Source organism: Protopterus annectens, chromosome 13.part0 (assembly GCF_019279795.1).
Source record: "Protopterus annectens isolate FY-2018-M chromosome 13.part0, PAN1.0, whole genome shotgun sequence".
NCBI lineage: Eukaryota > Metazoa > Chordata > Ceratodontiformes > Protopteridae > Protopterus > Protopterus annectens.
In genome coordinates this window covers 262,967,897-262,993,700 of record NC_056747.1, presented here as the reverse complement: position 1 = coordinate 262,993,700, position 25,804 = coordinate 262,967,897, and the positions used below count along the sequence as shown (strand labels likewise).

Below are 25,804 nucleotides of genomic sequence, written 5' to 3'. Positions count from 1 at the left end.
CTTACATGAGTCTGAATGTCTGAAACTCTTTGTTCTGTAAGGGTAGCTGACATCCGAACAGTGTTTAAGTTTGCGCCTATGAAGGTAATAGACTGGCAGGGCGATAAGGATGACTTTTCGTAGTTGACTGAGATGCCCAAATGAGAACAAAGGTCTATTGTGTAATCCCTGGCTTGTATAAGCTGATGCCTGGTGGTGGCTGACAGGAGCCAGTCGTCGAGATACGGAAACACCTGGAAACACCTGGAATCCTTGACGTCTCAGGTGAGCCGTGACCACTGCCATGCATTTGGTGAACACTCTGGGGGCTGTAGTGAGACCAAAGGGCAGGGCTCTGAACTGGAAATGACTGGACCCCAGCCGAAAGCGGAGAAATCTCCTGGAGCGTCTGTGAATTTTGATGTGATAGTACGCATCCTGAAGATCTATTGAGCACATCCAGTTGTCCTTCTGTAAGAAGGGTAGAATTGACTGAAGAGTGACCATTCGGAATCTTGTCTTCCTGACAGACTTGTTGAGTCTGCTGAGATCCAATATTGGTCTCCAGTCTCCCGTCTTTTGGGGACCAAAAGAACCTTGAGTAGATTCCGGGCTCTGAATGGTCTATAACTGGCTGAATGGCTCTTTTTTGCAGTAGTTTTGCGATCTCTAACTCTGCAATGTCCCTTAGACCGGGTGGTACATCTGGAAGGGAACTTGAGGGAAGGAACTTTCCTCGAAAGGAATTATGTAACCCTTGGATATGATCGACTGTACCCATCTGTCTTGAGTGAGGGAATGCCAGGCTTCTGGGTACAGTGATAATCTTCCCCCGACTGCCTCCAAGGAGGGACAGCCGGGCAACACCTCAGGGATGCTGAAAGGGCTTCTCAGGAAGAGACTCCCTGTTGCCCTGATTCTTCGGACCCCTCTGCCTCTAGAGCGGCGTCTGTTGTTGTTACCCCCTCTGCCTCTAGGGGTAAACTGACCACGTGAATCCGGCGTGACTCCTTGAGATTTACGGAACCACATCTTCCCACCCTTCTGTCCTTTGGGATAAGGCCTAGAAGGGGTCGAAACACGGACTCCAACAGCAGAAAGAGTCTTGCCGTCCTGCTCACACCTGGTCAAGGTTTCCTTCACCTGAGGGCCAAATAAAGCTGACCCATCAAAGGGAGAATTTGTGAAGGACGCCTTAAAGGGATCCGCAAAATCACATAGCCACATCCAGGCTTGGCGTCTAAGAGCCACACCTGTGCCTGCGGCTCTACTCGCTCCATCAGCAGCATAAGATATTAGCCGCATGGAGGAGTTAGCAATGGAATTGAGGGTTCCTAGCTGCGAAGCAATCTTTTCTTGGGCCCCTGCAGCTGTAGGATCCTGAACTACTTCTCCCAGCTCCTTCAGGATATCTCTCTGGAGTCTGGTGAAGTGACAAAGATAATTCAGCGAGCATAGCAAAGGTCGCTGAGGAAAACATCCGCTTGCCGTACCTATCCATGGTCCTAGAGTCCTTGTTAGGAGGATGGACAGGCACGGAAGGATCTGCAAGTTCCTTTTGGTGGCCGCAGCCACCACCATGGCATCAGCGGGGACACCCTTGGTAAGGAATTGTTTGTCACTAGGGGCAGTTATAAATTTAGAAGGCCTCCTAGGGACTGGCTCTACAGAGTCAGGAGCTGTCCACGCCTTCGTGCTATAACCTGCATAAGGGGTCGAAGGCGGAGACACCCAGGAGGTGGAGGGCCAAGATCCAAATGCCTCTAGGTATACTGACTCATCCTCAGAGGGATTGTTGGTGGGCCAGTTTCCCTCTGTTTCAGAAGTTCTAGGATGTCTGAGAAGGAGACATCCTCAGAGGGGATCTAGGGATCCCTCTGACTCATCAAAGTCAGTATCCGAAGTGACAGACTCAGGGAGTCTACATGCTTCCTCTTACAAGTCCTCTTCCTAGGAGGATCTCCCGAAACATCAGGAGAATCCTCGGAAGAGGGGGAAATTCCCAATGGGGAAACCTGAGGCGGAGGATCTCTGGGTCCTGTAGCAAGAGAAGTGGCAGAGATGTCAACAGGTACAATAGAGGGAGGAGCTACGGGAAGAGACTGCTGACTGATACCAGTGGCCAGTACACTCTTCATCACCTCGAATGCTCCCCTCCCAGGCAGGTCCGAGAGACCCCGCTCCGAAGAGCTAGGAACTCCAGGGGCCACCGAAAGGGAAGTCTCCGAGGCAGATGTCGGAGCCGAGCTCACCAAGGCCGAGGCTCCAAGGGGAAGAGCGGGCTCGGACAAGGGTCCGATGCCACTCACCCCCTCGGAGGAGACCATGGAAGCCCGACCACCGAATCCCTCTAAGGAAGAGGAGATAAGAGTAGGGGCTGAAGGAACAGAAGGGGGTATCCGTCCTCCAGCCGTAGCAGTAACCATGCCCGAAGACTCCAACTCCAAGCTCTGGGGTAGAGTTGAAGGAGGAACTGTAACGGGGTGTGGACCAACAGTCGTCTGCTGAGACGGACTGTGTAGCATTTGGGCCAGTACCTGTGACTTGAGCAATCTACTGACCACTCTCTCTAGGTCATGGTCTGACAACCTGGATGACCTTGAAGATCGGCTCCGATGGCTCCGTTCCGATAGAAGAGGCGAGGCGGGAGCCGAAAGTATCGGCCCCAAGGAAGGGGACCTCGACCTCTTCCTGGAATGGGTCATCGGAGCCGATATTACTGATCCTGTCGGCACCGATTTCTCGGAGCCGGCAGAACGCCTCGATGTATCGGCTCCAGCGGAGCCGATACAGCCACCAGTAACGGTGTCGGAGCCGATCGGGCCGACACCGATGCCTGTGCCACATGGGTGTCGGAGCCGATCGGGCCGACACCGATGCCCGATGCGTGGGTGTCGGAGCCGGTCGGAACCGACACCACAGTGGTCAAAGCAGATTCGCACCGATAGCCATCGGCGAAAGCTTAGTGGATCAGAATCGGCTCCAGCGAGCCGATCTCGACTCTATCAGTCGGAGCCGAGGCCACAGGCTTAGAAACAGAAGCCTGGGTCTTGGCAGACTTAGTTGATTTTGTGGGGCCGACTTAGCGGAGAGCCCTCCGGCTTAAGAAGACCCCTGAGAATCAACTTATTCCTTCTCTCCTGCAGGACTCTCTGGCTGAAGGAGTGACAAATAGCACAGGAGTCCTGCAGGTGAAGAGGGCCTAAACAGTACAGGCAAGAAGTGTGACCGTCTGTCAGAGACATCTTCTGACAGCACGAGTCACACTTCTTAAAACCTGAAACCCTCTCTTTAGACATGGTGCCTAACAAAACACACACACACCAGTCCAATTAAATTAAACTAATACCAAAAGGGTATTTAGTAAAAAATACCAACACACACACCCTAACAGGGGGGGGGATGGGATAGGGAATTAACTGACTAAAAAATATTAAAAGAGACAGGGATTTCTGTCAGAAAAAGTTAAATTTAAAGTTAAACTATCAAAAAAAAATAGTTTTAACTAAAAAGGGGCTTAAATGTCACAAATGTGAATTACTTACCAGGAGCTGGTAAAGAGAAGACCTCCCAAGCGAAGCGGCAAACGAGATCTGGGTACTTCCTGCCTTGCATCATGGGATATGGGGCTGCCTCGAGCTGGTAAAAGGAGTTCTCGAGCTAAAGCAAGTGCCGAGTCGGAGCCGAGGGATCGGCTCCGAACCCATCAAGCAAGAATGAAGGCGAGATTGACAACTTAACATCAATGGTTTTGTCAAACACGTAGTGTGGTACAAACATTTTCTATACGATGTATTTATTTTATGGAAGGGATCGCTTCGTTTGACAAATGAATTTATTATTTAAATTCAATCACAACATTTTTGAGGTTTAAATACACAGCTTCCAGAGGGTGTATAGAGTTTTAAGTGTCAAATTGACTAGAGAATCTCTGGGGGAATTGAAGACATCCATTTTAAAAAGAAATATAAGAAAAATACTATCTCACATAAAACAAGTGTGCACCCTCGTCACATACTCAGAAATGTAGTGAAGGGTCAGGTATTAAGGGTGATGAGGCTGCATAATGATGATACCTTGTTAGAACTGAAAAGGGATTTTTTTACAGAGAGGCTATATGGAAAGAAAGTTAGATGAGTGTATTAAGGAACTGAGATCAACAAGACACAGAAGAGGGAAACCCTATTTTTCAGATGTTAGGTATGGAAGGGAGGAGAATGATGTTAGAGAAGAGGCTAAACTCAGACTGGTATTGACTTACAGTAGTAATGTTGACACAGTCTGCAATATAGTCAAGAAAAATTGGGCTATTTTGCAAGCAGATGACAAAATAAGTGCAGTTGTGAGACAAACACCAGGTTTTTGTTTTAAGAATAATGTATCTTTAAAAAGACAATTTTGTTATAAAAACATGAGGGAAGTCTATAAACCACCATCACAATGGCAGGGGACATTCCCCTGAAGGCGTTGCAAGGCCTGTAAATATGTTCATAGTGGAGGTCTATTATACATCCTTTAAAAGGTTTTCAGACAGAGACATCTTTATATGCAGACTATGCAATGAAACATGGTTTATTTTATACTGTGTGAAGTGTTTTAGTTATTATGTAGGGAAGACCAATAGGACACTGAGAGAAAGGGTATCAGAACATGTTAATGATGTAAGACATAAAAGAATGAAAAGAGAATTAGCAGTACACGTTAGAGACCTTGGAGCTGGTCATGATTTTAAGTTTTTTGTGTTAGAAGTTTGAGTGTAATAAGGGGGGGGGGGGGTGATTTTAAAAATTTCACAGAACAGAAGGAACAAGAGTGGATAGTGCATCTGAATGCAGATAAGCCTCCTGGCTTAATTGAGCGTGTTACTCTAAAACCTGTGCTTAAGACACATTCACTTTTACACTAATCATTGTGTATTTTATAAGCTATATTACAGATAGACATTTGCCTATAACTTTAAGGGAAGAACAAGCTTTTACCATGTAATTGATTAATTGATGTTAGGTGTGTATATAATTAATTCATATGCACTGTATTAGTAGGTCTGAAGAAGCAGCCAGTAGACTGCGAAAGCGCTCACCTTCTTGTTTTTTATCTTTGTATTTTATCTATTAAAGTTTTGCATGCCTCAGCACTGGAGTTCACTCTGGAGTTTTTACATATTACTAGAAGTGCTGATGATCAGCAGGCAGTGAGGGAAAAATATACAAAAAAAGTCAGAGAGAAAATATTTGTCAGAGCCAGCTAAGACAGAGAATGACAGTTTTATTTCTTAAAAAATCCAGAACTATTCGGCCTACTACTATTACTACTACTGTTGAGGCTGCACATTCACTGTACTGAACTGCAAATACAAGAAAATGCAATCTTTTTCTTCTGTGCCTTCACAGCATCCACCTATGTTGATGCCACTGAAATATGTAGTGAAGCAGGTACCCTTGTTGTTACTATATTCAGTTCAGATGGGAGATATTCCAATTTTTTTTTTAAATTAGTAGGTAAGTGAGCCAGAGGTTTTCCACTGGCAGACATGTTCACAGTTTTCTCAGGAAGGCTCATTCTTCTTGCTACAAAACAACCAGTTTTCTGCTACTAACAGTTCATTCAACTGACTACAAAAGACTGTGAGAGACTATCACTTTAGTTTCCACATTCACATTATTAAGATCCATGTTGGTTCTATTCACGGACAGGCATTTATATCAATAATTCCACTGATAACATTTTTCACTCTTTTGCATTCTTTTCTGTTTTCCCAGAAAGTAATACTGCAGAAGACAGGTCTTAAAACTGCAGCCATTACTTTTATTGTTAACTGTGAGGGTAGGGATTTGGGTATTACACTATAATTGTGTACATGTGTGCATACGCATACAGAGGGGAATTACCCTGAAGTAGTTGGCCATGATGCACACATCTGGCATAAACACTGCAGTCAAAGTTAAAAAAAAATTATACATCTGGATACCATATTGGTACTGAGTTTATAACCACAAGACCTTCTAATCCCCAGGATTTATTTTTGAGTATTCAAGTGTGTCACTGCTGGTGAGAAGGCCTGGTATCATCATATTCCATAAAGAGTTTATCTGAACTAAGAACTATACAAACCTCCACAGATTAACATGGTAATGATGAACCAAAGGCACACTTCTGACATAGGATGATGGAGCATAGATAGCAACAAATCAAGTAGCACACTTCCAATCTAGTTTAATTTCTGATTTTTTTAAATACATTTTCAGGTCTTCTTAGTTTGAGTTTATGGAAAAGCATACCAAGATGATGCTTAGTGCAGCACAGACAGAGTTTAGTGCCAAAGAAAAATGGATTAATAACAATATATCTGATGTTGTCAGTCTTCATCTGTTCTTGACAGGTTCCTCTTACCTGGCAGCTCCATCCTTAACATTCTTTTCCCAATATACCCAACATCCCTCCTCAGCACATGTCCAAACCAACGCAATCTCGCCTCTCTGACTTTGTCTCCAAACCGTCTAACCTGAGCTGACCCTCTAATATACTAATTCCTAATCCTGTCCATCCTTGTCACACCCAGTGCAAATCTTAACATCTTTAACTCTGCCACTTCCAGCTCTGACTCCTGCCTTTTTGTCAATGCCATTGTCTCCAACCCATACAAAGTACAGTTGTGTACACCATAAATGTAGATGTTCGAGTGTATTCACTGTTGCCGTCATCACATTTGGGTTACAGGGGTAGCCCTCATTCAGCCCAAATACCAGAGGCTTAGTATTTCTGTGTCAGTTGCTGTCGCTCCAGGACTGACGTCAGGTCATCAGTGGTATAAAATCAGACAGCCAACACCATTACATCAGTTTTTCTTGCCCTAACTGTCAGGAGCCCCCAAATAGAGAGCTAGGTTATGGTGGAAGAACACCACCAGTAGAAAGTAAATACCAAAAATTCCCTGTAAGGAGAGGGGAAGAGAGAGAGAGAGTCGAGGAGGATGGAGGTGGGGAAACCAGGACTGCAACAGTGAATACACTCGAACATCTACATTTATGGTAAGTGTACACAACTGTACTATGTTCTTCATGTTTCACTGTTACAGTCACGACATTTGGGTTGATTCCCAAAGTTGTAGAGAAAAAGGTGGAGGCAGTCAAGAAGACTGGGGGCTGGCTAGGATGCCCTGCAAGACTGCGGACCACTTTGAGAAAAGCTGTAGAGGTGGAGGTTGCCCTGGTGGAATGTGTCCTGACCCCCCTTTGGGGGCAGTTTCCTGTGCTGTTTGTAGCAGAAATGGATGTAGTGTGCTATCCATTTTAAGACTGTTTGTTTGGATATGGCCTTGCCCTTGCCCTCTGCCCCTCCTGCAAAGCTGACTAGCAACTGATCAGTTTTTCTAAATGATTTAGTCCTATCCAGATAGAACTAAATGATTTAGTCCTATCCAGATAGAATCTGAGCTGTCTGTGTACATCTAGAGAGTGCAGAATCCTTTCCCCCTTGTTTTGTGGGTTAGGGAAAAAGGTGGGCAAATGAATGGATTGGCTGAGAGCCACACTGGACATCACTTTAGGCATGAAGGATGGGTTAGTCCTGAGGGAGACCCTATCAGCATGGAAAATGATGAATGGCTCTACAGCCAGGAGGGCTTGTAGCTTTGATACTCTTCTAGCTGAAGTGATGGCCAGAAGCAAGGCGGTCTTCCAAGAGAGGAATTTTAAGTCTGCTGAAGCTGCAGGTTCAAAGGGGGGTAGGGTGAGCTTTTCCAACACAAAGTTAAGGTCCTAAGCTGGGTAAGAGCTCTTCTGGGTGGCCTTAAGTTGTTAGCCCCTCTTAGGAACTGTTTGATGAGAGGGTGTGAGAAGAGAGGTGGCTCTGTGTTGTAATGAGCAGAGATGGCAGACGCATGAATTTTAATAGAAGAGAAGGCTAGACCCCTGTGTAGTAGGTCTGCTAGATAATCCAGGAATGGAGGAAGGGAGGGCTGTGCCGTTCCGGCTCCCTTAGCCTGGATCCAGGTGCAAAACCTTTTCCACTTGTAAGCATAGGATTTTCTAGTGCTGGGGCATATGGCCTCACGTACAACATCTACGACTTGATTGCTTAGGCTGGCAGCTTGAGGAGAGGTCAGGGAATAAGCCAGGCTGCCAGGTTGTGTGTCTGCAATTGGGAATGCATGAATTCTCCATTCCTCTGGGTCAGGAGTGTTATGATCTGAGGTAGGTGCCATGGTGGCAGCGGTGACAGGCTGCGCAGCACTGGGTACCAGTGTTGGCGTGGCCAGTCTGGAGCAATCAGGATTGCCCTCGGTTTTTACTCCCTTATTTTGAGCAGTACCCTTGAAATGAGTGGTAGAGGGGGAAATGCATAGACCGAGAGGTTTACTCACTGGAAGGATAGATCATCCACTTTCCAGGCCTTGTTGTGAGGTTCTCTGGTGCAGAATTGGCTGAGCTGATGATTGGAATGGGAGGTGCCCAATTTCTGGGTAATAAGGGTGAAGGTTCTGTGATCTAGCTGCCACTTATTGTGGGTCTAGCAGGTTTCTGCTTAGGTTGTCTGCTAGAGACATTAGGGAGCCTGGCAGGAATTGTGCTAACAGGTGTAGTTGCATGGCTGAGGCCATGTCCCAAAGGGTCATGGCGAGCCTGCAGAGAGGATAAGAGTGAGTCCCTCCCTGTTTGTTGATATACTACATCACTGTGGTGTTGTCTGTTTTGATCAGTAGAGGCCCTGGGGAGAGTAAGGGTCTGAAAGCTTTCAGGACATGCTGAACAGCTAGCATCTCTTTTTGGTTGATGTGCAGATGAATTTGATTTGAGCTCCAATGGCCCTGAATGCACCTGCTGTCCAGGTGTGCACCCGAGGCATAGTCTGATGCATCTATGGTGAGGGTCTGGGTGGCATGGGGTTGTGAGAAGGGAAGTCCCTTGTTGTGGTTGCATGCTGCTGCCCACCAAAGAAAATCTTTCCTTAGACAAGTTATCATTGGCATGATAGTTTCCAGGTCTTAAGTGTGTTGGCACCAAAGGCTTTTTAGGTACCATTGTAGTTTCCTCATATGCAGTCTGGCATATGGAATGAGTAGAATGCAGGAGGCCATGAACCCAAGAGCTTGCAGGATTTTCCTTGTGGATAACTGGGTACTGGTGGCTATTTGAGAGAAGTAGCCTGTCAGGTAGGCTTGTTTTTCTGGAGTAAGGAATGCCATCTGGGAAGCTGTGTCCAGGCTTGCTCCCAGGAATACAATTTTTTGTGTGGGAACTAGTTTTGATTTCTTTTCGTTGATAGTATACCCCAGGGAGGTCAGTAGGTCCTTTACAAAGGTCAGGTGCTGTAACAGCTTTTCCTGGCTGTCTGCCTGAATCAGGCAATCATCTAAGTAGGGGAAAATTTGAATATTTCTTTGTCTGCAAAAAGCAATGGCTGGAGCCAGGCATTTTGTGAAACCTCTGAGAGCAGTGGATAAGCCAAAGGGAAGCACAGAGAACTGAAAGTGTATAGATCCTGCCCTGAAATGTAGGTATTTTCTGCAAGATTCCCTGATTGGGATGTGCAGGTAGGCTTCTTTTAGGTCCAGGGTGGCTAACCAAGCATCCTTGGAAAGCATAGGAAGAAGCTGCTGGAGGGTGAGCATTTTGAAATTTGGTATCACCAGAAAAGTGTTTAGAATGGATAGATCGAGGATTGGGTGCCAGGTTCCCTCTTTTCTTGGTACCAGGAAGAGTCTGGAATAGAAACCTTGGCCTATCTGGTATGCAGGAACATGCTGTATTGCCCTCATGGAGAGCAGGGAAATGACTTGCTTTTTGGCCTCTGCCCACTGGTTTGGAGGAAGATTTGGGAACCCTTTTGGGGTTGGCAGAGTGTAGGAAATAAAATTTGTATCCCTGGGACACTATGTTGAGGACCCATCGGTCGTTGGTAATAGAGGCCCAGTTGCTTGCATGGAAGGAGAGGTTTCCTCTTAGGGGCACAAGCAGGTGGGCAGAGGTATGGGGTGGAAGTGTAAAGTCACTGTGAATTCTTACCATAAGGGGGTGGCTTAGCACTCCCTGTTTTTGAAGGAGGAACTCCATTGCTTAGATCTCTGCATTCCCTGGGGCTGTTGTCTTGGGGGGGGGGGGTCTGCTTCCCCTTGGTCTGGGCTGGGCTAGGCTGGAGGGGGTAGGAAGGGACCAGTGCTTGGAGGGGCAATACCTACTAAAGCTTGGAGGCTGGGCCTGTAAAAATTCTTTAACTGTCTGCATAGATTTAGCTTTTTCTTCCATATTTTTTAAGACCTCTTCTGCCTTGGTGCCAAACAAATTGTCTTTGTTCTATGGTGCGTCCAATAATTTGGATTTGACATGGTCTGGCAAGGTCTGTTCCTTAAGCCAAGCATGCCTACTAAGGACAGAACCAGTGACTGCTGCCCTGCAAGATGCTTCTAGGGCGTCAAAATCACATTGCTAGGTGTGCTTAGCAACTTGACTCGCAGAATGCATAAGCTCTTGTAATTCTTTATTTTCTGCACAAGAAGGAAAGGAAGATATTTTTTGTTTGAGGAGTTCCATGGTATGCTGCTGATATTTCAGCATGTGGAACTGACAATTTAATGCTCTAATAGCAAGAGTAGCAGAGGTGTATACTTTTTTACCCCATCTGTCTAAAGATTGGGAATCCCTGTCTGAGGCGGTGGGATTCTTAGCTGAGGTTGCTTTAATTCCTTTAGGTCCTTGAGAGATGACCTCTGGGTCAGCAGTAGGATTTTTGAAAAGAAATTTGTGAGAGTCAGGGACTCTGTAGTACCTGTCAGGTTTCCTGGGAGCAGGAGGAAGGGTGTCAGGAGTCAAACTGGATTCCATAAAAACATCATCCACAACATCCAGGACAGGAGGAATGGCCAAAGGTCTGTGCTGTGGTAAATCTAAGAATTCCCTAAGTCTCTTTTTTGACTGAGGATAGTCTTGACATTCCCATTGGAAATGCTCCTTTAATGTATGAAGGGTTTCACCAAAAGAAAAATCCTTTGGAGAGGCAGAAGGAATGGATTCCTCTGCATCAGAATCCTCATAAGCAGAGAGGGGTTGGATGTCTTTATATTCAGAAGCATCAGTCATCGGACTCCTGTTCAGAAAAAAACTACTGGGGACAAGTCTCTTTTTCTTTTGGAAGGAGTAGCCTGGCTTCCCCTAATAAGCATAATAAGGTCTTCTGCCATTTTAAGCATTTGAGATTGAGGCAAGGAAGCAGGTGCCTGAGCTTGGGTCGTTGTTTTTTTGGGTGTAGTTTGTACCCTGGGTCTTAGAAACTTGGTAGTTTTAGAAAGAACTGAAGATGTGAAAGAAGTCGTCGGTTTGCGTCAAATATCGGTAGTGCGAAGTACTTCCTCGGAAGCTGGTGTCTGCTCAGTGACTCAAGACCTATCCAAGGTAGAGACATCTGCAGGATCCTTAGTCAAAGAAGAGTCTTGCGGCATACTGGACTTCGAAAGGGTCTCGGTAGCAGCCTGTGAATCCACAGAATTAGGCATCAGAGGCTGCGAAAGCACCTCACTGAGGACCAGAGAACTGACGACTAGCTTAATGGCAGCATCGTTGGCAGTTTTGGACCTGTGCGGCCTGTCTCTGTCTTTATCCTTACGTTTTTTTGTAAGATCGGACTTCGGATGGCTTACCGAAGCCATATCAGAATTCGAGGACTGAGGGCGAAAATATCTAGCTACAATAAGGGCCCAATGACATATAGTTCTGGCATTGAACAAAGCACAAAGGCGACAGTGAGGGATGTTGTGGTCTGTGCCTAAACAGGTAATGCAGTAAGAATGGAAGTCTTGTTGTGGTATTTGCTTTCCATAGGCAAGACAATTGTTAACTTTTTCTGACATTAGTTAGAGCAAGAAAAAAGGATCCCCAATGGGGTACTTAGCTTTAAAAGATTTCAACTTCTGTTCGGAAATGAAATCTCTGGTAGTGGCCGACCGGCACTTGTGCGAACTGCTTCTGGCTCCTCGGCAAGAAAGACTGATGTAATGGCATCGGCTGCCTGATTTTATACCACTGATGACCTGATGTCAGTCCTGGAGCAATAGCAACTGATACAGAAATACTAAGGCTCTGGTATTTGGGCTGACGGAGGGCTACCCCTGGCAGGATAACCCTAATGTGATGACTGCAACAGTGAAACACAAAGAACATCATAGCTGGTCTCACTACCCTCTTGTAGACCTTCCCTTTCACTCTTACTGGTACCCGTTGGTCACATATCACTCCTGACACTCTTCTCCACCCATTCCACCCTGCCTGTACTCTCTTCTTTACCTCTCTTCCGCACTCACCATTACTCTGAACTGTTGATCCCAAATACTTAAACTCATCCACATTCACCAACTCTACTCCCTGCATCATCACCATTCCTCTATCCTCCCTCTCATTCACACACACATATTCTGTCTTAGTCCTGCTGACCTTCATTCCTCTCCTCTCTAGAGCATATCTCCCACCGCTCCAGGGTCTCCTCAACCTGGTCCCTACTCTCACTACAGATCACAATGTCATCTGCAAACATCATAGTCCATGGGACCTACTGTCTGATCTCATCTGTCAACCTGTCCATCGCCATTGCAAATAAGAAAGGGGTCAGAGCTGATCCTTGATGTAATCCCACCTCCAACTTAACGCATCTGTCACACTACCCTTGTACATATCCTGTACCACTCTTACATACTTCTCTGGCACTCCCGACTTCCTCATGCAATACCACAACTCTTCTCTAGGCACCCTATCATATGCTTTCTCCAAGTCCACAAAGACACAATGCACCTCCTTCTAACCTTCTCTATATTTCTCCAGCAACACTCTCAGAGCAAACATTGCATCTGTAGTGCTATTTCCTGGAATGAAACCATGCTGCTGATCACTAATCAACTCCCTTCTTAACCTAACTTCCACTACTCTTTCCCATAACTTCAAGCTGTGACTGATTAGTTTTATCCTTCTGTAGTTACTACAGCATTGCACATCACCCTTATTCTTAAAAATAGGTACCAAAACACTTTTTCTCCACTCCTCAGGCATCCTCTGACTTTCCAAAATTTCATTAAACAATCTGGTTAAAAAACTCCACTGCCATTTCTCCTAAGCACCTCCATGCCTCCACAGCTATGTCATCTGGACCAACAGCTTTCCATTCTTCATCCTCTTCATAGCTGTCCTTACTTCCTCCTTGCTAATCTGTATCACTTCCTGATTCACTATCCCCACATCATCCAACTTTCTCTCTCTCTCATTTTCTTCATTCATCAGCCCCTCAAAGTACTCTTTCCATCTGCTCAACACACACTCCTCGCTTGTGAGTACGTTTCTCTCACTATCCTTTATCACCCGTACCTGCTGCACATCTTTCCCAGCTCAGTCCCTCTGTCTAGCCAATTGGTACAGGTCCTTTTCTCCCTCTTTAATGTCCAACCTTTCATACAACTGTCCATATTCCTTATCCTTAGCCTTCACCACCTCTCTCTTTGCCATGCTCCTCATCTCCTTATACTCGTCTACTTTCTTCATCTCTCTGACAATCCCACTTCTTCTTCACCAACCTCTTCCTCTGTATACTCTCCTGTACTTCCTCATTCCACCACCAGATCTCCTTGCCCACCTTCCTCTGTCCAGATGTCGCACCAAGCACCTTTCTAGCTGTCTCCCCTACCATCTCTGCTGTAGTTACCCAGCTATTTGGTAACTCTTCACTGCCCCCCCAGTGCCTGTTTTAAGTCTTCCCTGAACTCCACCTCACATTCACCCTTTTTCAACTTCCACCATTTGATCCCTGGCACTGCTCTTGCACTTATCCTCCTCTTCTTGATCACCAATGTCATCCTACAGACAACCATTCTATGCTGCCTAACTACACTTTCCCCTGTCACCACTTTACTGACTCCAATCTCCTTCAGACTGGCCCTCCTGCATAGGATATAATCCACCTGTGTGCATCTTCCTCCACTCTTGTACATCACCCTGTGCTCCTCCCTTTTTTTAAAATACGTATTCACCACAACCATGTCCATCCTTTTCGCAAAATCCACTACCATCTAATCTTCTGCATTTCTCTCCTTAACACCATACCTGCCCATCACTTCCTAATCCCCTCTGCTCCCTACACCAACGTACCCACTGAAATCTGTTCCCTTCACCAAAGTGCCCATTGAAATCTGCTCCAATCACCAGTCTCTCACCCTTGGGTACACTCACTATCACTTCATCCAACTCACGCCAAAATTTCTCTTTCTCATCCATCGCACACCCAACTTGCAGAGCGTACGCACTACCAACATTCATCATTACACCATCAATGTCCAGCTTCATAAACATCACTCTGACACTCTTTTCACCTCCAAAACACTCCTGGCATACTGTTCCTTCAGGATAGCCCCTCCCATTCACACCATGATAGAACAATTTGAACCCACCTCCAATACACCTGGCCTTACTCCTCTTCCATCTGGTCTCTTGTACACACAATATATCAGCCTTTCGTCTCTCCATCATATCAGCTAGCTCTCTCCCTATACCAGTCATACTGCCAACATTCAAAGTTCCTACCCTCACTACTACACTCCTAACCTTCCTCCTCTCTTTCTGCTTTCGGGCATGCCTTCTCCTCTTCTTCTCCTTCGGCCAACAGTAGCCCAATTTCCGCCAGCACCCTGTTAGCTAACAGTACTGGTGGTGGTCGTTGTTAACCTGGGCCTCGCCCGATCCAGTATGGAACTCTGTATTGTTGTCCGCATATGTTATTTGGCAGAGGTTTTACACTGGATGCCCTTCCTGAAGTAACCCTCCCCATTTATCCGGGCTTGGGACCGGCACAAAGAAATGCACTGGCTTGTGCATTCCCAGTGACTGGGTTAATATTTTTTCTGTAATATCTCTTAATATTCTCTTCTACCCACTTTTTTGTGTGAGTGAGTAATTTTTCTCTTAGTATGCCTCTTATACCTGTTGGTATTTCTTATCTACCATTGTTAGAAGTTCCCCCTCTCTTTCCCTAACTACCGACTGGTAATTTTCTTTCTACCATCACTGGTAGAATTCCCTTCACTTGTCGCCTTCTGTGAGTGTACGAGTGTGCGTGTGTGTAACTTTTGACTGGTTTTCTGCCTTTTCTAATATGGTAGAAAAGTCTAAGAGTACCACCAGATTTAAGCAGTGCCAGGTGTGCGGCAGAAAAATGCCTAACTCTGATGGGCACGATTCTTGTGTTTATTGTTTGGGTGCTCCACATTTGGATTTAGAGTGCTCTAATTGCCAGGGCTTCAGTACTAGGGCTCTGGTAGAGCATCATAATAAACTCATTCTTAAAGCCCCCTTTGAAGAAGCTTTGTCCAAGGCTGGCCAGTCTCCTAAGGTCTCTGGTTCAAAAGCCGGTCAGTCAGTGCTGATATAACCATTGGCATTGACATCCAAGAAACATAAGTATCTATCTACTGGTTTCTCATTGGAACCGAAACCAAAGGTTCTGAAACTCATGGAACAGACTGATTCCTTGGCACCAACTACTTTGGTGCCATCACCACTGGCTACAGCACTGGCACCGGTAACCACACCGGCATCAATAGCTTCCTTAGTTTCCAAATTGGTGCCATGTTCTCCTGCTGCTCTGCAGGTTATGCCTCCTACTTCAATGCTGAAGACTGAAGTTCTCTATACACCCAGGATGAGATATTCCCCATTTAGTGACCCCTTCCTGGGTCATCTTCCTAGCCCATTTATAGAAAGGCCAGAATCTCCATCCAGACTGTCTGTTCACTCCTCCAGGAGTCTTACAGAAGTAGATATAGTGAGGTTGGTGGATCAGCTACTGACAACTAGGGGTCTTCCTGCTTTTTCTGAGCCCCCACTCCTGCCTGGAGCAGGGGAGTATTCACCCAGTACTCCAAAATATATTCCTGCTCTGATCTCCTCAGAGACTTTAGAGTCTTCAACCACTCAGACTCCTATGGGCTTGGCACCAACAACAACCCTGTCTTCGGTTCCGGGCTTGGCTCTGGCTCCTTCGGTACCATTGGATCCAATGGATCCCTGGGATCATGCCTCCTCCATCGGGTCCAGGGAGGGTATGACTCGACTCCTGTTTTTTATTCAGAGTCATCCTTACCTCTTTGGACTATGATGGCTGAGGGGGTCTTTCCTCGGCTCCAGCTTTGGAGGTAGGTCTCTTGGGACAGGGTGTGACCTCGGTTATGAATTTGTCTGTCTCTGTTCCAGGCTCCCATCCTTCCTCAGGGGGTCCTACCTTTCAGGCTTTGGAGAGAGCTTTGGCCACCATGTTACTGGAGTCTCATCCCATGACCCCTGCTTACCCAGAGCATCCACCAGCCTCCGTGCCCAGACAGTGAGCTCCAAGGATGCAAGACACTCCGTCTAAGGATCACACCTCTTCTGAGTCCTCTCCAGACATTCCCACTGAAGAGCCCCCTTGGAAGAAGCTGTGTAAGAGGAAACACCTGGACTCCCCTGAAGAGTCCGTCACCGAGGACATGGATTTCGATGATGGGGAGGGTTGGTCACCCCTGGAAGAAGTCTCCTTTGGAGACATTCTGGAGATCCTTAAACAGAGGGGTAACTTGAAGCCCAAAGACAATATTTCTGAGGAATCTGTGTACTTGCAAGCCTTCAGAGCTCACCCATCTACTTCCTGGGTGACTCCTCCCACTGAAGATCTCATTAAGTTGATTGCTCAGCAGGCTTGGAATTCCCTTGACTCCATAGAACCGATTCCCTAGAGGCCAGATAAAATACTCTTCACTCCTGAGGATCACCAGCACTGGGTGAAGGGATTATCAGTAGATGCCATGGTGGTGGTGGCAGCAACTAAAAAGGAATTAGCTGAGGAAAATTCCTCTGTTCATCTGCCTAACTGGGAGTCTAGGGTGATGGACAGATTTGGAAAGCATGTTTATGCATCATCGACCTTCACCCTTAGGTCCCTGAATTTCTTGGCACATTTCACTAGACTCCAGAGGGATCTGATCAAGAAGCTGTCAGACACCCTAGCAGGAGCTGTATCTGATGAGGTCCAAGAAAAAGTGGCCTCCCAGTTAGCTACCCTGGAGTATATCTCTAATTCATCCATAAGGCTCATGGCACATGCAGCCGAAGGGGAGACCAGGTCAGCCGGTTCAGGTGTTACAATTAGACAACACACTTGGATGTGTCTGTATGAGTTTGTGGAGTCATTCAAGTCTTCCTTTGACAATGCTCCTTTTGACAGATCTTCTTTGGTCGGCCCCAAAGTTAAAGAAACTCTAGCCAGATGTGAGAAAGCTGGAAAGACCCTGTCTGCAGTGGGGATACATTTTTCCTGATCCCCAACGATCCTATTCTAGGAATCAGAGGAGTGGGATAATGTGGTTCAAGGAGTCCCAGAGGCCTTTCCAGAACACACGTGGTGGAGACTCCTCTCAGGGCAGAGGGGGGAGCTCTAATGGAAGACACCGTCCTAGAGGCAGGAGTGGCCCGCAGAATCTGGGTTCCAGAGATTCCATCTCTGGCCAACCCTACCAGCACTCCTGAAAGGGGGCGGGATTGCTTACCTCTGGAAGCAATCAGGGGAAGATTTTCTTTGCACCCAACAGTCTGGCGATAAATAACCACAGATGCCTGGGTGCTGAGAATTATTACCAGAGCTTACCTTATTCCATTCATCCTTTACCCAAGAAGTCAAACAAGCCTCCTCGATGTTCCACCCAATCAGAGGGACCAAGCAGCCTTACAAATACAAAAGCTGCTAGAAAAAAAGACTCATCCAAGAAGTCCCACCAGACCAGATAGGATCCAGATTTTACTCAAGGTCCTTTTTAGTGCCAAAGAAGACAGGGGACTGGAGTCCAATTCCGGATCTCAGCTTTCTAAACAAATTTGTTCAACAGTCCAAATTCTAGATGGTCACGGTTCAGTCTATACTTCCTTTTCTAGAGGAAAATGATTGGATGTGCTCGAATGACCTTCAAGATGCGTATTACCACATAAAGATGGACAAACGCTCCAGAAGGTTTCTCTGCTTTCGGCTGGGAGACAGTCACTTTCAGTTCAGAGTGCTGCCCTTTGGTCTCACCACAGCCCCCAGGGTATTCACCAAGTGTATGGCAGCAGTAATAGCTCACATGAGACTGCACGGATTCTGGGTGTTTCCATATCTAGATGACTGGCTTATCACCACCTCCACTAGACATCTACTGCTACAGGCAACAGAATTCACTCTGCATTTGTTTCTGTGTCTAGGCATCACGGTCAATCATACAAAGTCTCAAATGACTCCTTGTCAGGATCTGGAATTCATAGGAGCTCATCTAAACACCCACTTATGTGTAGCCTCCCTTCCCCTTCACAGATTACAAAAGATAAAATCCCAAGTACATTCTATTCTATGGACAGACAACGTACCAGCCCTACTAGTGCTTCAGGCATTGGGGTCCATGGCAGCAACTGTCACTCTTTTCCCGCTAGCAAGATTCCACATGAGGTTGCTACAATGGCTTCTTGCGAATCAATGCTCTATTTTAACCAATCCAATGAACCACCTCATTTCTATCACCAGTCGCTGCAAAAAGGACCTATCCTGGTGCATGGAATTCAAAGAAATTCTTTTCATCCGCCCCTTTGTCCCGCCTCAACTCAAGGCCATAGTGGCCATGGATGCCTCCCAGATAGGGTGGGGGGCATTATCTGGGAAGGATAGTCCAAGGCACTTGGTCCCCATTAGAGGCCAATCTGCATATCAATGTCCTGGAGTTGAGGGCAGTGCTGTGAGCATTACAAGCATTTCAATCTGTCCTTCCTTAAGGAATGATTGCAATCCAATCAGAAAACATCAGTAGTCTGGTACATCAACAAACAATGAGGAACCAAATCCTACTCCCTGTGTCGAGAAGCCCTCAAAGTGTGGTAATGGACCATTGCCTCCAACTGCTTTCAACGCACCTTCCGGGGAGTTCAAGCATGATAGCAGACAAGCTCAGCAGATGTATTTTACTGCCTTATTAGTGGTGTCTCAATCCTGATATAGCAAAGAGGGTTTTCTGTCATTGGGACCAGCCTTGCTGCAACCTTTTTGCATCACCCCAAAACAACAAATGCAGAAGCTACTTTGCCCTAATCCGCCATCAGGGGAGTCTGCAAGAGGTGCTCTTTTCCTCAATTGCCCCTGTGTCTCTTCTATGCCTTCTCCTTTCCCTCTGATCCCACTATTTCTCAAGAAAGCAGCCAGGCTGAGCAGCAAAGTGATTCTCATTGCTCCCTATTGGCCTTGACAGGTTTGGTTTCCCTTCCTATGGCCTCATCTAGTTCATCATCCATGAATTCTGGACCCAGTTCCAGACCTACTGTCACCCTCAGGGACTAGTGCATCCTAGTCTTCAAACTCTCAAGCTGACTGCTTTGTTCCTCCACTTCCATTAGTCACCAGGCATAATGATATACCATCCCCGGTGTGGAAAATTCTGCTGGCATCTCATAAACCGTCAACTAGGAAACTCTACCTCAGTAAATGGAAGAGATGTTCAGTCTAGGCTTGTGATAGTAATCTTAACCCCTATTCTGCCCATGTGGAAAAAGTTTTAGAATTTCTGGCCAACCTTTTTCTAAAGGAGCTTCCGCTTCCACAGTTAGTCATTTTAGCTGCCATCTCTAATTTCCATAATGTCTTTGGAGACCTCTCTTTAATTTCACATACACTATGTAAGGTCTTCCTCAAAGATACCATACATCTAAAGTTGCCTCCATTTAAAGACCCCCTACTCCCATGGGATCTGACTGTCATCCTGCAATCATTGGTACTTACCCCCTTTGAGTCAGTGGCAACATGCGACTTAAAGCTTCTTTCCTGGAAAATATTCCTCATAGCTATAACTTCTGCAAGACGAGTGTCTAAGTTACAAGCCTTATGTTCAAAACATCCTTACTTAATTTTTCATAAGGACAGAGTTACACTTAGAACCAGTCCATCCTTTCTTCCAAAGGTGGTCTCAGAGTCCAATATTAATCAAGCCATAGACTTGCCAGTTTTCTTTCCCAATTTTTCCAACAAAGGAGAATACTGTCTACACCTGTTGGATGTTCACAGACAATTACATTTCTTCCTCAGCAGAACTAAGGAAATTAGGAAATCAGAACAGTTGTCAGTATCTTTTTCTGGCCAAACCTTAGGGAAATCCATTTCCAAATTTGCCTTGTCAAAATGGCTGAGAAATTGTATTACTTACATCTATAATAAAAGGAATCTTAAGTTATCTGTGCCTGTGAGAGCACATTCCACCAGATCAATGGCTACTTCAACTGTTTTCCATTCCAAGGTTTCCATGAGTGAAATATGAGCAGCAGCAACGTGGGCTACTCCACATACATTTATTACTCATTACAAATTGGATCTGGTCGCCATGGGAAGGGCTTCCTTCGGTTCTGTGGTTCTCAGGAATATCCTTCCTTAGGGCCACTCAGGATCTAAAGTAGCTGGGGACTCTGTCCCAACTGTCAAGAATAGATGAAGACTGACAACATCATAGGTTCATAGATTAGTACTAGGCTAACTGCCCTTGTGGGCCATCTTAAGCCTAGCCAATTATCCCCAGTGAGGATCAAACCCAGTACCCTGTGTCTGTAAGGCAAACACCTTAACCATCATGACAACCACCCACCCAGATAAAGAAGTTATGTTCTCACCATAACATTCCATCTGTGTTGCCGATCTTCATCTATTCTTGGCATCCCACCCTCCTTCCCTTTCCTGTGGATTCCTGGAGGAGTGAAACTTGGTCCTGAGTGTCTTGTTAGGACACACCTTGGACATGGCTCCTTCATTTTGGTAAAATTTCTTCCACCTTTCTATGAGTCTGCAAACTCGATCTGAGGTAGTTTAGAGAGGGGCAGTGTTGGTAGACTTTTAGCTCAAGAGATTTTTGGCTGGTGCAAGCTGTGTAACGGCCGAACCAGTTCCAAGGAATGGAATCATAACCCAGCTGTCAAGAATAGATGAAGATCGACAAGACAGATGGCACATTATGGTAAGAACATAACTTCTTTTTTCACTTGTGCTGTATAGACTATTTCAGAATTTCCCCTCTATACTGAAATACAATAAACGTTTTAACCTTATTACTTTGGAATTTTTGGTTAGCCTTCCTTTTCACTAGCTCTTCCAATGACATTATTTTGAGACGAAGTATCCAGTGAAAAATGTATTCCCATGTAAAGACAGAACAAAGTGGCAGCTTAGATGACATACAGGTAAATATTTATTCACATATTTTCACAGCAATTCTTTGTACTTTTACAAAATTGTATTTATTCTTCAATGTTTCATCTCTTTAGCCGGGTAGTCCTACTGTATTGTCATGCCTTCAGCAGAGAAACTGCATGCTTTATATGTCAGCTTTACATCATATATCAAGTTAACAAATTTCAGCAGCAAAACCACAGAGTATTCACCACTGTGTTTAAGAGTTACGACCATCAACAATGTTCACTGATGTGGCACATTTAGAAACAGTTTGTACATTAAGTCTTGCACCAGTATTCAAAAGCATCATCAAAAGGAGTAAAGTGATGCCCATATAGTAAATGGAATAACAGGGTAAAGGGGAAAAGTGAAATATGAAACTTTTGATAGCATCAAACATAAATGAAAAGTATAGCATGTCAACAGAATAGTCTGAACTGAAGAAACTACAAGTATTATGTTGGTTTCTTCTAAGCAGGTAGGTGTTGGTAGACTGTAACCAAAGTGCAAGTTTTCAGATAAGAATTACTTGAAGTGCAAGTAAGAATTACAAATATTGACAAGAATAAAAAAAAAAAAAAAAAAAAAAAAAAAAGCAGAGAAACTATGACTCTGGGATTTACAAAATATCAACAAAAGACAATGACATTCCTTGATGAAACATTCTAGCAAATTATGGAACTTGGTATTATAATTATCAAACAGAAGAAGGTTCTAATCATATTCAAACAGTAGAAGCTTATGTTCATATTTTAAGAAGAAAGCGTACAGAAGTGGAGTATAAAATGTCCATATTTTTAATGAGATGAAAAGGTTGTATAAAACTTGATTGGTAAAATACTTCAAGCTAGTCATTTTAGACAAAACTGAAAGTGAAGGTGGAGTCCACGTTACTAAATATGTACGGATCATTCTAGCTGCGATTCTAAGTTGCCATGTTTTGTACAGTGCATCATAGATAAATGTTAGCATTCTCCACCTGTCACAGTTTAGTTTGATGATCGTGAAAAATCACTTCTTAAAGAAGTGCATTGGCATTTGACTTTTGCTAATGGTGAAAAATAATTGTCTTTAATTCCATACACTGTTGTGATTAAAAGAAAAAAAAATCCTTTAACTGTCATCTTTTGAAATGCATTTTGGAGAATCTGTAAAGGAAAAAAGAAACTGTAAGTACATTTTAGAAAGTCCTCATCATACTATTGTAATCAATGTGTTAAAATACATTTGCCCATGTCTGAGTAAACAAGATAACAATTACTGGAAGGAAGCTAATGTTGAGGTTGCACTTATCTGATATCTGACTACTACAGATAAACTTTAGAAAAAAATGAAATTGGTTAACATTTAAGTTTATCATTGGGCTGTAACTACCTCATATCAAAGGGCTCATGTGAGGTCTGAATGACTCTGTGTGTCCTAAAATTGTATATATAATATATATAATATATATATCAGTTGCTGCGTGACTTGTACCCTTAGAACTTGCTTCCTATAAAGTGAGGAAACACTGTATTGTGTTCATCAGTTAGATCAAGTCAGCTAAAAATACTGCATCTCAGCATGTTTGCTGTGTCACCTCTGTAGCCTGGATGTCTCTAGAATTAGTATAGCTAGATGGATAAGCAAGCTATGTAAATGATTTGTCATGTAGTAGAAATATTATCTCTGGATACATGATAATTCGACTCAAGGTATTAGAATGTGTGGAATTAGGGCATGCATTATACTAAAAGGTATGAAACCAGGAGAATGGCACCTTCAGTGTATATCTAGGAAGTGCTAACTCTAAAAAAAAATGGAAATATGAACAATACTAGGCAAGCAATCATGGTGACCGTAAGAGGCCTAGCCTTATGACATTAAGTAGACACATTTGAAGGTTCTTGCCTCTCTTTTCAAGCATTTAACAGTACTTTGACCTGTAGTGGTAACTTATTCCATAGGCTTGGAGTATGTTGGGTTAGGAACCTCTCTCACCAGCGAGTCTTGTTTATTTTTTGGTGTAGATGTAAGTCCCTAGTGTGGGTGGTTGTAGAGCCACTGTTTTTGCAAAGAAATAGAAGGTCATTTAGGACTGGGTCTCTCATGGCTTGAAAAGCCTTAGACAAGTCATCTCAGAGAAGCTGGTAGACTACCGAGTATAAGGACAGCTGTGCTAATCTATTGAGATAGTTGAAGGATTTAAAGCTTTTAGTCGTCTTAGTTTGAAATCATTGAGGTTTTTCCAGTTCAGCAACATGTTTGGACTTTCACATATAAAGTAGGGGGCACTGTATGCAGTGACTGCTTTGATAAGTGAAGAGTACAGTGGTGGTGGATGCTTTCTGTGGGTTCTGAAGATATTCACTTGGAAAGTAACTGGGCTATATAGAAGAATTTCTTGACTATGCTGGAAACATGACAAATGAGAGAGTATTTTCTATGGCAGCATCCAGGTGTCTTATGACTATATTTGATTGAAGAGGAGTTTCATTTATAAAATGAGGGTAGAGCATATATTTTTTTCTGTGTGCTACTATGCCACACATTTTTGCATTTAGTGTGAGAGTGTTTTTGTTACAATAGGTATGTGCATATTCCAGCTATTGCTGGAGCTGTTCAGTATCAGTGGAGGAGTGGATAACTGCACAGCATGTAGTGGTCAGCAAACTAGGTCAACCACTCTTCTGGGATATTGGTTTAGATGTCTGCAAAATAAATACTGAACAGCCACCCAGAGGTGTAAAACTTGACTCTAGATGATTGTCACTGTTGAAGTGACACCCCAACCCAGAGGGTAGAGGACTATGGCTGGTTGTAGCATGCGGGGGTTAAAGGGGAAGACTATTATAGTAGATCCTGAAGATAGAAGGATGAAGTACCAAGGGTAATACTCTGCAGTTAGGTTAGATGGTAAGTAATTTATATGTACTTAGTGAAAAGACAGAGTTAAGAAAGAATGATGAATAGTGGTGATTTCGCTATTGCCTACTATCTTGATATTATGGTTGCTCTCACCATGGCTATTCACAGCTAGCAGTAAATGTCTTTTGTGCCTTCTCTCACCAGAAGCAAAGTAGCAGCACTAATCCCAAGCTGGTTCCTGAGAAACAGGTCACAGGCTCAGCAGTAATCAGTAATTTTATACCAGCTGTTTGCTGAGGTCAGTACATTTGCTGTAGCCTTCTCTTGGTAGCTGCCTTGGTTAGGATATACAGCAGCTCAACACAATAGACAGCCAAACTGTACACAGTTCCAAAATTAAAACTAAAGAGATTTCTACTAACACAATAATTACAACAATCATGGAAGCCCCCCCAAACACACACGCAATCCAGTCAATGGCAGGAATCAATGTCTCTCTGTTCCTTCTGTCCCTAAGAGCAGCACTAATCTAATACTGTTTCCTAAGAAGCAGATTTCCATCTTTCCAGTGATTGGTAAACTTTAGAAAGGCTAGAAAATTATGTTCCCCTGCTTCTTCTCTCACCAGGAGCAAATAATTTCAAGCAGATGCCTGAGAAGTAGTTCATAGGCTTTCCAGTGATTGGTAGGGCTGTCTTAGATGTTTCAACTTTTGATGGAAAAATGGCAGGTGGAGAATATATTAAAGAGAAGGTAGGTCAAGATTTAACAAGCTAATGGGAGAGGCCTTCCCAGTTTGATCTTCTAAAGCTCACTAGAATGACCATATGAGATGAGACTGGAAGAAGCTTACAGAGTCAAATTTACAGCAGGAGAGGGCAACTCAAGAGACACTGAGTTTAAAAGCACAACAGGGACTGGCTGGGTACAATCCAAACATTCATACAACAACAGCAGTCTCATATAGGTTGCAGTTCCCAATGATTAAACCTTTTCCTGATCTGCTTACCTTAAATAAAAAAAAATCTGCTTCTCAACTCCTCCCACAAATCAGCTAATTTAATTCCTTTGCAATCAGAAAATGGATAACTAATCTTTGCTAGCTGGCCTTAATCAAGAACTTTTAAAACGTTATTTATTTGTATCTGTAAGGAGCAGGAGAAACATAGAAAGGGAAGTTGTATAATTGCAGATTGGGTGAAACACTAACAAACGGATGCATCTTGAAGGAAAATAACTAAACAAAATCTGAAATGCTGATAATCACTAACTCATTTCTCAGAGGGTAGCAGGCAGTGACAGCTTCAGGATCTATCACAATATGGGCACAGCAGCTACCTTATAGGGTACACCTAGGGCCCTTACATCTGATAACCTTTCCAATGGCACCTCCACTGTAACCTAAACCTCATGTAAAACTCTGACACTTGCCATAAATTTTTGGAAACTATATACCAGGCATGGAAATACACATAGCAGCTAGCTGTTCATAACAGCAGTTTAGGTTATCATATTACAACTGCAAATTTCAGTGGATAGAAATAAAAGAGGGATTACTTGATATGCTACCTTGGAGGCCTCAGCCTTCAGTTGTTATGGGACCTTCCCACTCTCTTCACCTTCATATGCTATAATCTCTGAAGTTTAGTTCTGCCTGTATATTCTAAGCATAAAATGAGGGGAGTTGTGCATACACTTACTTCAGTATCTACTGTAATTTTGCATAAAAAGAAGTCTGTTCAAAAGTTTTGTT

General features: G+C 44.3%; 1 protein-coding gene across 1 annotated transcript in view; it reads right to left on the bottom strand.

The window, feature by feature from the left end:
• Nucleotides 1–21,202: 21,202 nt before the first annotated feature.
• Nucleotides 21,203–25,804, bottom strand: part of LOC122787227 (calcyphosin-like protein) — a 165,689-nt gene continuing 161,087 nt past the window's right edge. Inside the window, exon 6 of the mRNA XM_044053824.1 lies at nt 21,203–22,352. The gene's annotated coding sequence lies outside the window, so the exon portion shown is untranslated. The remainder of the gene's footprint in view (nt 22,353–25,804) is intronic.